The sequence below is a fragment of the Pseudonaja textilis genome, chromosome Z, assembly GCF_049901715.1.
Source record: "Pseudonaja textilis isolate UNSWEBS1 chromosome Z, rPseTex1.2, whole genome shotgun sequence".
Lineage (NCBI taxonomy): Eukaryota > Metazoa > Chordata > Lepidosauria > Squamata > Elapidae > Pseudonaja > Pseudonaja textilis.
In genome coordinates, this window is record NC_142008.1 from 86,266,868 (window position 1) to 86,278,779 (window position 11,912).

The following is an 11,912-nucleotide window of genomic DNA, read 5'->3' on the forward strand; positions in this document are numbered from 1 at the left end:
CTTTGGTCTTCACTTGTCTTATATGACACCTTTTTGTCTCTGCAAATTTGGGAGACTAGATAGTCTGCCATGACCATGGCTGCATCGTTCTTTACCTCGAATTGTTGGCAACTGAAGTCTCCTTATGTTGCTTTGGGACATCAAGAAGCAAAACATAAGTTTTAAAGGTTTGGGAGTAGACCCATATGAATTCCTCTCAAGTGGGATTGATGTGGCAAGGCCATGTGTCTATGTGAGAGAACAAAACAAAGGACCCTGGACTTCATTAAGAACCCTGTCAATCAGTGGAGCAAAATAAGAGCTGCTAACTGTCAGCTCAGAAGAAAAGAAATAAGTGTAAGCGCAAGCCACCTCATAGGGTTGTATTTGTGGAGGACAGCCATGTGTTCTATCTTGAGTTTCTTAAAGTCAGGATAGAAATTTAATACACATTGCATGAAACATTTTTTTAATGCAGTTAGAAAGATTGCTTACAGAGAGTTTGACCTCCTTCTAATGTATAGGCAAAGGCAGAACAGGAAGGGAAGATAACCGTTCTGTTGACTAGAGATACCCTTGCTCAGTCAGAAACCGGTAGCTTTCTGTATTATACCTACTGCAGTATTCAACTGGTTCTAAGGACTCTGATGAAGGCCTGGTGCATCCAGAGCAGAGATTTATAAACTGTTTTTGATTACATTGGACTGGGGGAAATTCAAGCTGCAAGCTTTCATAAAATTCTACCAGTAGTAGAACAAAACGATCAGGACCTTCTCATCAAATATAACATAAAAAGGGATTTCTTTTGAACAAGTGAAGGACCCTAAAGCTTTAATGATGTAAGTTCTTGAGATAGACATATGGGACATTCATTTTGAATTAGTGCTGCTACAGAATTTCCTAGCCATCATTGACAGGTGTTGGCAATGGGGAACCCACAGAATTTCTCATGCTAGCAGGGGATTCTGGAAGTGAAGTCCATATAGCTTAAAGTTGCCAACTTTGAAAAATACTGTCCTGATCTCCCATGAAATGAAAAACTACTTCACACCTCAGGAGTGAAGATTCACAAGACAGAAATTCTGCAATCTCCTTGTGCCATGAACTACTATGGATGACTTTCTTCGTCAGGAATGACAGGCTTGCTGCCACTGTTTCTCTGGTCTATGGGAATCATTCATAGGCAGAATTAACACGGGTTGCCTGTGTTTCTTGTCTCCCTGCGCCCAAAGGCCCAGTTGTTTCTATGCGGGAATTTGAATACAGCAGCTCTATTGTCTTGGCCTTGTATGCCAAAGCTGCACAGCAGCTGGTGTTTGGGCATTCCTCTTTTTTATGGCTTGGTGTGGTTTGGGATTTTGACATAGGTTATCTCAGGTCACAGTGAACCACAGTACAATTGTGCGAAAAGTGGCCCCTCGGCAAGGTCTTCATTTGCCACAACAAATAGAATCTGGGAGTGATGTCCTCAGACATACAGTAGAACTGTTTCTTACACTTAAGAAAAAGAGGTTTACAAAAGAAACTTCAACACTCATGTAGAGACCTGATGGTACTACTCTAATGGTAGGGAAGAAGGGATGAGACAACGGTGCTTCTTTTAATCATAATTTTATGGGATGTCAGTTACCAAGTGCTGTAGTATGGAGGAAGGAACAGGTTAAATAATATTGAATTTAGATACCAAGTTATCAACATTTAGCCAAGGAGTAATTTTAATATACAAACTGCCTCCCCTAATCCCCCAAAGAGCTTATTAAAGGTAAGTTCTTCCTTACAAGACTGCTTTCCTTGACTCTAACCATAGCATATTCAATTTTCACTCTGAAATGACTACAAGTTTGCCAACCCATGTTCGTTCGCAATTATTTGCTGCCTCTTTACTTCCTAAGAAAAGCAAAATTCTTTCAATTGTGGAACAGCAGATTTTCAACAGTATTAATTAAAATTAGGGTTTAGGAACTTTTTCCCTTTGCTGCTTAAGACTTCAATTTCCAAAAAGAGCAATGATGGGTAGCATAAAACCAAAGGCAAAGGTTGAAAGCAGTGGTGTGGTTCAAAATTTTTCCTACCGGTTCGGAGCTTGCTTTGGAGCTTGCTTTCTTGAAAAAGAAATTCCGTTCTTATTGGAAGTTTCAATTAGTTGCGTGCAAATCTCTAAAGGAAGGGATATGACCCATAGAGATTGTTCATGCTAGTCCTAAATACTAACAGCTGTGTCTCTGAGTAGGAGTTTCTGCACAAGTGAATGATGGATTGGTGGTGGGTGGGTGTGCACACACATGCATGGTAGGAACCTTCACCTGCCAAATCTTGAGCTGCACTTGGAGAACATTATGTTGGTAACAGCTGCCTGAGCTGTGTGACTGGCAAGTTGTGATAAGAACAAGCTGCAGTGGATTTTCTCTTTGGCTGGCTCCCTCGCTTTCCTTAGCCACTCTGTGGGCCAGCCAGCTTGCCTGTCTTCGCCGCCACCACTGCATCCCATGCAGCATTCCCTGCACAGCTCAGCCCTGATCTGCCTGGGTGAGCCTGTGAGCAAGGCCCAAATCCTGGCCTAGCTGCCTCCCACGTGGCCCAGCTTGCCTGCCTTCCCACGCGGTGCTCGCCCTGCAGCCAAACTGAGTAGCCCTGATCTGCCTGGGTTAGTCTTGAGAGCAAGGCCCAGAAGCTCTGGAAGGTAAGGCCGACACTGGCAGCAGGGAGGCTCACTCGCCTTTTGGGCCTGGTGTGCTCAACTTCCACAGGGCCTCTGGGCAATTGCCGCCCACTCATCTTCCCCTCCTTGAGTCCCACATCAGCCTGTGATGGGGGAGACGCACTGCTTCCAAGCCAGCCTAGCTAGTGAATGGGCAGGTGGCCCTCATGGGGGAGATGTGACACTGGGGCTCCCTTGGAGTACTGCTGCTGCCACCAGGCACTGGCTAGAGGAGGCACATGGAAAGTCTGGAGCTCTTTTGAGGCTTTTGGGACAGATCAGGTTGTCCAAGGCTTTGCTCCCCATGAAGGCCTCTGTCGTGGAGGGCTGTGTGCCCAGACCAGGTGCTTTCTCTCAAGCCTCCTGCCTCACATCAGGAGGTGGGAAGAGGTAGTATATGGCCGGGATTGGAGAAAATATTTATAAAAATAATAAAAGTGGGATAAAAAACAAGCAAGCATGCCACCTCTTTCCCATATTTCTTCTACAAGCTTCCAGATCCCTCGCCATCTTGGTCACTGTTATTTCAGAATATTCCAGTTTGTCAGAATCTGCTTTAAAATCTAATGCCTTGAACTAGGTAGTCCTCGACTTTCAACAGTTCATTTTGAAATTTGGGGGTCAATTGTGATCGTGAGTCAAGGACTACCTGTAGTTATAGCCTGACTTAACCAGTGGGGAACAGTGCATAACTGTAGCCATATTTAGGAATGACAAAATAAGTAATGTGCAGCTCCGCTCTGCTCTGTCTATATTCGATTCCCCTGTTGAATAAAAAGATTTGGAATGAAATGGAAATGGGTATTTTCAGGATTCCCAATCAAAAGTATATTTATGTTCATGCATATATGATGCCTAGCTGGCTTCTCCGTTCAATGTATAGAGAAGGTGTAATTCTGGAGATCAGCATCAGACTTCAAGTAGTCTTTCCTTACTTGGAACCTTGGCTGGTATGCATTCTGCCCTGGAAATATATCCTGTTGAATGCCTTCTAACAGCACTTTCACATGCCACTTCAAACCACTTGATAATGATCAGCAAATCTTCACAATTTCCTGTTCAGAAACACTATCAAGGTGAAAAAAACAACAACTGCTCGAGTTGCTGCAAGGATGGCAGCATGAAAATTCCTACATGGTCACAAAAGAAATACTAAAAACTATACAGGTAGTTCTCAACTTGTAACAGTTTGTTTAGTGACCACTTGAAGCAGTGGTGGGATTCTTTTTTTTTTTAAGTACCAGTTCTGTGGGGGTGGCTTGTTGGGCGTGGCAGGGGAAGGATACTGTAATATCTCCAGTCAGAGGTGATATTTGCCTGTTCTCTGAACTACTCAAAATTTCCGCTACTGGTTCTCCAGAAAATGACCGTTTTTCACACAACCATTTCGGCATCTCCATGGTCATGTGATTAAAATTCAGATGTTTAGCAACTGACTCATATGAAGGATGCAGGGTCATGTGGTCATCTTTTGCAACTTTTTGACAAGCGAAGTCAACGTGGAAATAAGATTTATTCAACTATTGTTTTACTAGTTTAATACCTGCAGTGATTCACTTATAACTTTGGCAAGAAAGTTTGCAAAATGGGATAAACTCACTTAACAGTTGTCTTGCTTACCAACATAAATTTTGGGCTCAATTGTGGCCATAAGTGAAAGACTACCTGTAGTAATCTGGGGCTTTCTGAGTGACTGCCCCAGTGTAGAAGGGAACTGAGAACTTGCCAGTTTCATTAAGAATTATTTGCCTGGATTGATTGGGAACTAGGAAGCTGTCAAGTCAACATTCTTCTTACAGGACCTGCTAAAGTACAGAAATTCAAGAATTGGGAAGCTGGACTTAGACAAGAATCCCACAATGCTCTGGTTTTTCCAGTTAAAACCCAGCTTCAGAGCAATTCCTGTTGTGCTGCGTTTCTGAAGGTGGGGAACACAGCAAATCCCAAAGCAACCCAAACTTCATATGGCAATACTTTAAGATTAAAATAACTATTTTAATAAAATTTTATTCAATTATGCGATCAACATAAATTCTTAGGCATTTCATAGTTGTACTATTTCCAAAGCTGAATTCCCCTATTACATGTTTTTAATCTTTCTGTTTGGACCTAAGACTGCATTTCCTCTTGAATGTCATCATATTGAGTGGTTGCTTCCATATTTTTCAGCCTATTGGGAATATTTTGATCTTTTTTATAACTTTCATGGAATTGCTTTCCCTCTCGCCAGACAGTAAGGTTATTTTATTTTCTTGTGTAAATAATTTATAAATGTTAATGTTCTGAAGCTTTTAGATGTTGGACTTAAATCAAATTTAAGTCTCACCAGAGAGCTCAATATATAACTTTCAGTCAACTAATCTTTCTCAGAACAACCTACTTCACAGGACTGATGTAGGAATAAAATTAGGACAGACCTTTGGATATAACATATTGAGTTCTCAAGGAAAGACACCAAATATTACAGATAATTAAACCCCAGAGAGCTTAGGACAGCCCTATAAGTCTCAAAATGTCTTTCCAGGTTGACATTAAGTCATTAGAAACAAACTTTTTAACATCTTAATTAAAGAATTGGGGATGCAATGGTTCAGTGATTTGTCAACTGCAAAGTTCAAAACCCGAGTACCGCATGATGGCCTGAGCACTCTTCTTGCCCCAGGTCATGCCCACATAACAGTTTGAAACATGCAAATGTGAGTAGATAAATAGGCACCACTTCTGTGTGAAGGTAACAATGTTCCATGCAGCTAGGCATACAGTCATGCTGGCCACATGTCTTTGGACAATGCTGCCTCCCTCCCTCAAGAAACAGAGATGAGCACTGCTCCCTAGAGTCAGAAACAAATAGACAGTGGAAATCTTTACCTTTAAATATTCTATAGTTTAACATAGTATTATAGGAAATTTTGTCAAACATTGTGAAAAGGCTAGTTTCTTAGAACTAGTGATGCTGTAGCTCAGGATACCATTTTCCATTTTTAATATGGAAAAAAAGACTGAAAATCTCTGAGCTTCCACTTTGGAAGTCATGAATTTGTGTTCTGAAAAGATGACAAAGAGCTTAATATTCTCACAAAAATGTATCTCCTGGTTCTATACCCTGCTCTTTCACCAAGGCTGGGGAAGGGTAAAGTAATTACTTCAAATGACATCAGAAGATCCAAGGTTGAACCTATTCAAGGAATAGAAAACTTTTTATAGCATAGTTGAAAATTACTTTTTCTTGATTGCTACCTGATACATTCCAGACTGTTCATCAGTCCGCTGTTACTAGTCACTGATGGGACTTGTAAGTTGGAACTGGCAGTGATCAAATGATGTGATTTAGTAAGGAGTTGCTTATTTCTAAATCCCTAAAAATTGTCTGTGAAATGTGTAGTCTGAAATTTTAACTAGTTACTTTAAATCAGCATTGGAAATTCATCAATTTCAAAAATGTCACTTGAAAATGTTCCCTGAATTTTGATATGCTGGTCCTCTCAGAAAGTATTGGATAACACTTGGCCTTTAATCAGATAAAATTAGGAAATGTGAATTTTGTTCCATACTAGCAGGCTTTTAGGTCTGCATTCCTATTGGTCCAGAAAAGCCGGGCCGTGATTGGACAAAACTAAGCGTTCTGATTGGTTCTTATTCGGCTGCCGCGATTGGGTAAAACCAAGCGCGGCAAGCTCAAATGCATGTCATAGGCTGCCTAGCTGCAGCCAGCTCTATAAAAGGAGCTGCCTCGGCTGGGAGTCTTGTCTCAGTATCTGGTTTCCTAATAAAGAGCTGTTGTCACATTTCGAGTCTCGTCTCTCCTTGGGACCCACCGCCCAGACTTAACACTGGTGACGAGGATGGGATACTGAGACAACAGAGCTGACTAGCACATGGCAGAGAGCGCATAGGCGACCTGCACAGCAGCACCATGCCACCGGCACCATTCAATCCGACCAGCGAGGACTGGGAGTCCTACATTGATCGTTTCCAAATGTTCTTGGAATCAAACAACCTGAAGGATGCCACCGGCAGCAAGAAGCAAGCGGTTTTTCTAACACACTGCGGACCCGCCGTTTTTAAAATGGCCAAGGTGCTCGCGAAGCCAACAGATGTCAAGACCATGGATTGGGATACCCTAGCTCCCATCCTCCGGAACCACTACGCCCCGACGGTGCCGATTCTCATCCATCGGCATGACTTTTACCAGAGGGATCAGCGCAAGGGCGAGAGCGTTGGAGAGTTCGTAGCCGACCTGAGGGACCTAGGAGGCTTGTGCGGATTCGCCAATCTAGACGAGGCCATGCGTGACCGAGTCATCCTCGGCCTGAAAGACTCAACTCTCCAGAGTAGACTGATGGCTAAAGGAGACATCTCCCTCGCTGACACCGTAGCCGAAGCCACCTCAGCTGAGGCCACCCGTAAGTCAGCGGCGCGAATGCGGCATTCAAACAGAAACGACCGCCAACCCACGCAGCAGACAAACATGCAGCATCCACCCACCACGGCGACATTGAATCCCCCTCTGACAGCGAAGAGGATGAAATTCACAGACTTCAGTCGGAACACGAGCGATGAGACCGGCGCGGTCGTAAGTCGAGTTACCAATGTGCCGGCTGCGGAGGAAATCACCCGCGTTCCGAATGCAAGTTCCTGGACGCTGTTTGCCATTTTTGCGAAAAACGTGGGCATATTGCCAAAGTATGCCGTAACAAACGAAATTCCAGCCCCCGACGACGGGGAAACAGCCCAAGAAGAAGAGATGGCACCCCCACCATAAACCGGGACCGCCATAATGACAGCCGATGGAACCAGGACAGCCGACCCAGGAAGTTAATCGAGGCACCCAGAAGAGAAGAAATGCACCAAACAGTCACCATCGGCCACGCTTCATCAAGAGACGCACGAAAGATACGTGTAGAGGTCAACATTGAAAATCAGCCTTGCACCATGGAGGTAGACTCTGGTTCCTTCCTCTCTATGGTCTCCTGGAGGACCATCAAAAGACTAATTCCCAGCATTCTCTGCCAAGAGCTTACGACCAGAAGCTAATATTAAGAGACTATCAAGGTAATTGCATTCCGGTCGTTGGCACTGGACATTTTCAAGTCTCGTTCAGAAACCACACCACCATACTACCACTCACAATCGTCGATAAAGACAGACCCAGCCTACTCGGGTTGCAGTGGTTCGCACCGTTGGGGATCGAGATGGCAGGCATCAACCACACAGAAGACGGAAACTGGGAAACAACGCTCATCCCGAACTTCCAAGAAGTCTTCAGTGAACATCTAGGCAAGTACAAGGGGTCCCCTATCTCCTTTAATCTCAGCCCTGACATTGCTACCATCCGTCTCAAGCCGCGCCGAGTGCCTTTTGCATTCAAGCCTAAAATAGATGAACAATTAGACAAACTAATAGCGCAAGGCGTGTTAGAACCCATCGATCATGCCCGTTGGGAGACCCCAATTGTCACCCCCATCAAACCCGATGGCTCCCTGAGAATTTGTGGTGACTACAAGGCCACCCTCAAACACGCATTGCAGCAGAGCGCTGGAGCCAGTAGTCCAACATCTCCTGCACTCACTAGGGGGTGGCAAGTTCTTTGCAAAGCTCGATCTGGCCCAAGCTTATCAACAACTGCCAGTCGATGCTGAAACCGCCGAAGCCCAAACAATAGTGACACATAGAGGGGCGTTCAAATGTAACCAGCTCCAGTTTGGGGTCAGCGTTGCACCGGGCATTTTTCAAAGTCTAATGGAGAGATTGTTGCAGGGAATTAAAGGAGTTGTGCCCTATTTCAATGACGTCCTGGTAGCAGCCCCTACCAAAAAACAATTGGAAAAACAACTGAGGGTGGTCCTACAGAAATTCAAAGATGCTGGCCTCAAGGTGAAAAAGGAAAAGTGCCAATTATGCACTGAAAGGGTTGAATTTCTTGGCTACCTCCTTGACAAACAAGGAATTCCCCCCACAGATAAAAAATTGAAAGCCATCAAAAACGCCCCCAGACCAAAGAACAAAACGGACCTCCAAGCCTTCCTCGGACTCATTAATTTCTATAACATTTTTCTACCCCAGAAAGCAACTGTCGCAGAACCTCTGCATAGACTGCTTGATAAAAAGGCTTCCGGGATATGGGGACGGCGAGAAGAGCACGCTTTTCACCAGATAAAAAACCTTTTGACTTCAGACGCATTCCTCACGCAATACAATGAAACGCTCCCTCTAACTGTTACTTGCGATGCATCGACTTTCGGGGTTGGTGCCATCCTGAGCCACGTTTTACCAAATGGAACAGAAGCCCCCGCTGCATTCTTTTCCAGAACATTGTCCAAGCCCGAGAGGAACTATAGCCAGCTGGACAAAGAAGCCCTCGCCATCGTTTCAGCAGTAAAGAGATTCCACGAATACATTTATGGTAGGACATTTTCCATTATTACAGACCATAAGCCCCTACTTGGCATATTGGCGGGTGACAAACCCACTCCACACATCTTGTCACCTAGAATGACAAAATGGTCTGAATTTCTTGCCGCTTATAATTACAAATTGATACATCGCCCTGGCAAGACAATCTCGCACGCCGACGCCTTAAGCCACTCCCCCTTGCCAGACTTGCAGGAGGACCCAGCACCCACATTACCAGTCTTGCAAATTGAAATGATCCCCATGCCACCAGTAACCGGTCAAGACATCGCCCATGAAACTAGGAAGGACAGACGCTTGACGCGAGCTCTCAGCTGAGTGGAGAGGGGATGGCCAGAAACCGAGCCAAACGAACTTTTTAAACCGTTTAAAAAGCGGAAAACTGAACTCTTTTCGCAAAAAGGTTGCATGTTGTGGGGAGACCGGGTAGTAATACCAGAGACACTACAGAAAAAAAATTTAGACTTGCTGCATGACGGGCACCCTGGTATTGTGCGCATGAAAGCCCTGGCCAGGAGCTACGCTTGGTGGCCAGACATGGACAAGCAAATTGAAACCTGGGTCGCCGCTTGTAACAGATGCCAAGAGACTCGCTCGGCTCCCCCTAAGGCTCCACCATTAGAATGGGAAACACCCAGAGGCCCTTGGTCGCGCATCCATATTGACTTCGCAGGGCCAACCAAGGGGCACACCTTCTTAATCACTGTTGACGCCTATTCAAATTGGCTCGAGGTGAGCACAATGAAGACAACCACCACAGAAGCTGTCATCAAGCAATTAAATAGACTTTTTGTAACGCATGGTCTGCCAGATGTTATCATTTCTGACAATGGGCCACAATTTACCGCCTTAGCTTTTGAACAATACTTGGCAGACCGCGGCATCTGACACGCATTGACATCGCCAGCTCACCCGGTGGCGAATGGTAGAGCTGAATGCATGGTTCAATTTACAAAAATAGCTCTGCACAAATGGAACATGGCAACATCCACGAGAAGATCACCAGGATGCTTCTTCTACAACATATCACACCAAATACCAACAACAACAAGAGCCCAGCAGAGCTATTAATGGGCAGAAGACTCAGGTCACCTCTAGACTTTACAGGGGACCCACTTTGGATCCCTGCAAAAATCACCCAAGTCACAGACGACCGCTCCTACCAGCTTGAGACCACCGATGGGAGGTTGTGCTAAGTCAGCTAAGATCCAGGCTGGCCGCTTCCCCCCTCATAGACTCTAACCAAGAAATCGGGGGGGGGGGACCTCAAGTTCAGAAAATGAACAAACATCTGTACAAATAGAACACCTCCCACAGACATTAAACAAAAACCAACAATACTTACCAGCCAGAAGGGAGTCGTGGAAGACGGGCACTTCGCCTGGAAGCAGCGGCCGGACAAGCTCCACCAGCCCAGAGAGCCCAGGCGGGAGCAGCAGAGCAAACGACTCAACCGACCCAGAATCACCAGGCGGGAGTCGCCGCCAGAGGACCGGCTCACCCTTCCAGGCAGTTCCATCTTGCAGCTTGAGAGCGACGCAGAACCCGTCCGAACCCGATGGTGAACAGAGACACTGTGAACTGCGCAAGTCTAGTAGGCAGGTACAAAGACCCGCCTACTTGCGTGATTACATTACCCCGCCCCTTGGACAGAACCAAGAGGGGAGGGGTGTTCCATACTAGCAGGCTTGTAGGCCTGCATTCCTATTGGTCCAGAAAAGCCGGGCCGTGATTGGACAAAACTAAGCGTTCTGATTGGTTCTTATTCGGCTGCCGCGATTGGGTAAAACCAAGCGCGGCAAGCTCAAATGCATGTCATAGGCTGCCTAGTCACAGCCAGCTCTATAAAAGGAGCTGCCTCAGCTGGGAGTCTTGTCTCAGTATCTGGTTTCCTAATAAAGAGCTGTTGTCACATTTCGAGTCTCATCTCTCCTTGGGACCCACCGCCCAGACTTAACAAATTTCTTCCACTATCTCCTAGTAAATGAGAATACTTGCATAAATGTCAGAGCACGATGGAAGGATTTGTTGCTGAACCAAATATTTGTTCAATGAATGTAGTTGTTAAAATACCCATGTGAATGTTTAGTAATGCCCAATGAAGTAGCTTATAGAAATATGAATTGTGCAATTGTATCCCTTTCTCCTTGGAATTACTATCTTGCTGGGAATCAAGGCTTTAAGCTTCCTAAATCCTAACTGAAGCTGTCCTATTTAAATAAAATATAGGACAAGTTTCTGTCAACATCTCTTTGCAGATGTCCCAAGTTTGAATAGAATGATGGGTGTTTTCCTGTACAAGCTTGTGTTCACTGTAGGGATAAAAACTAGGGCAAATATTACTTAATCCTGGTTAAGACACATAACTAGGTATCAGACTACTTCTTGCTGAGCAATACATCTTGTTAGAACCAAACAGAGTTTCAAGAATGTAAAGAATTTGATTCAAACCCCAGATTCTATCCCAATCCATGCTAGGCCAAATAATGCCAGTAGGAAAAGTTTGGGAAGGCAAACTGATTAATCTGTCTTTCTTATAATTCTTCTTTTTGAGCTTTATGGGGAGCTATTGCTTTCCATTTTGTTCTACATATAGACAAATTTGCAGTTAGGGACAGGATTTGGGAAGAGGCAAATCATCTCAAACCAAGTTCGATCCAGAGAATTTAGTCTGTATCTTGACGTGGAAAAACACATGTGCCTCCCATCCTGCTAAACATGACTTCTAACTTGAACATTTATTTGAACTTTCAGCAACACAAAGGGAAATTGAAGGGAAATTCTATGCACAATGGAAATATTATGGACACTGAAAATCCTAAAG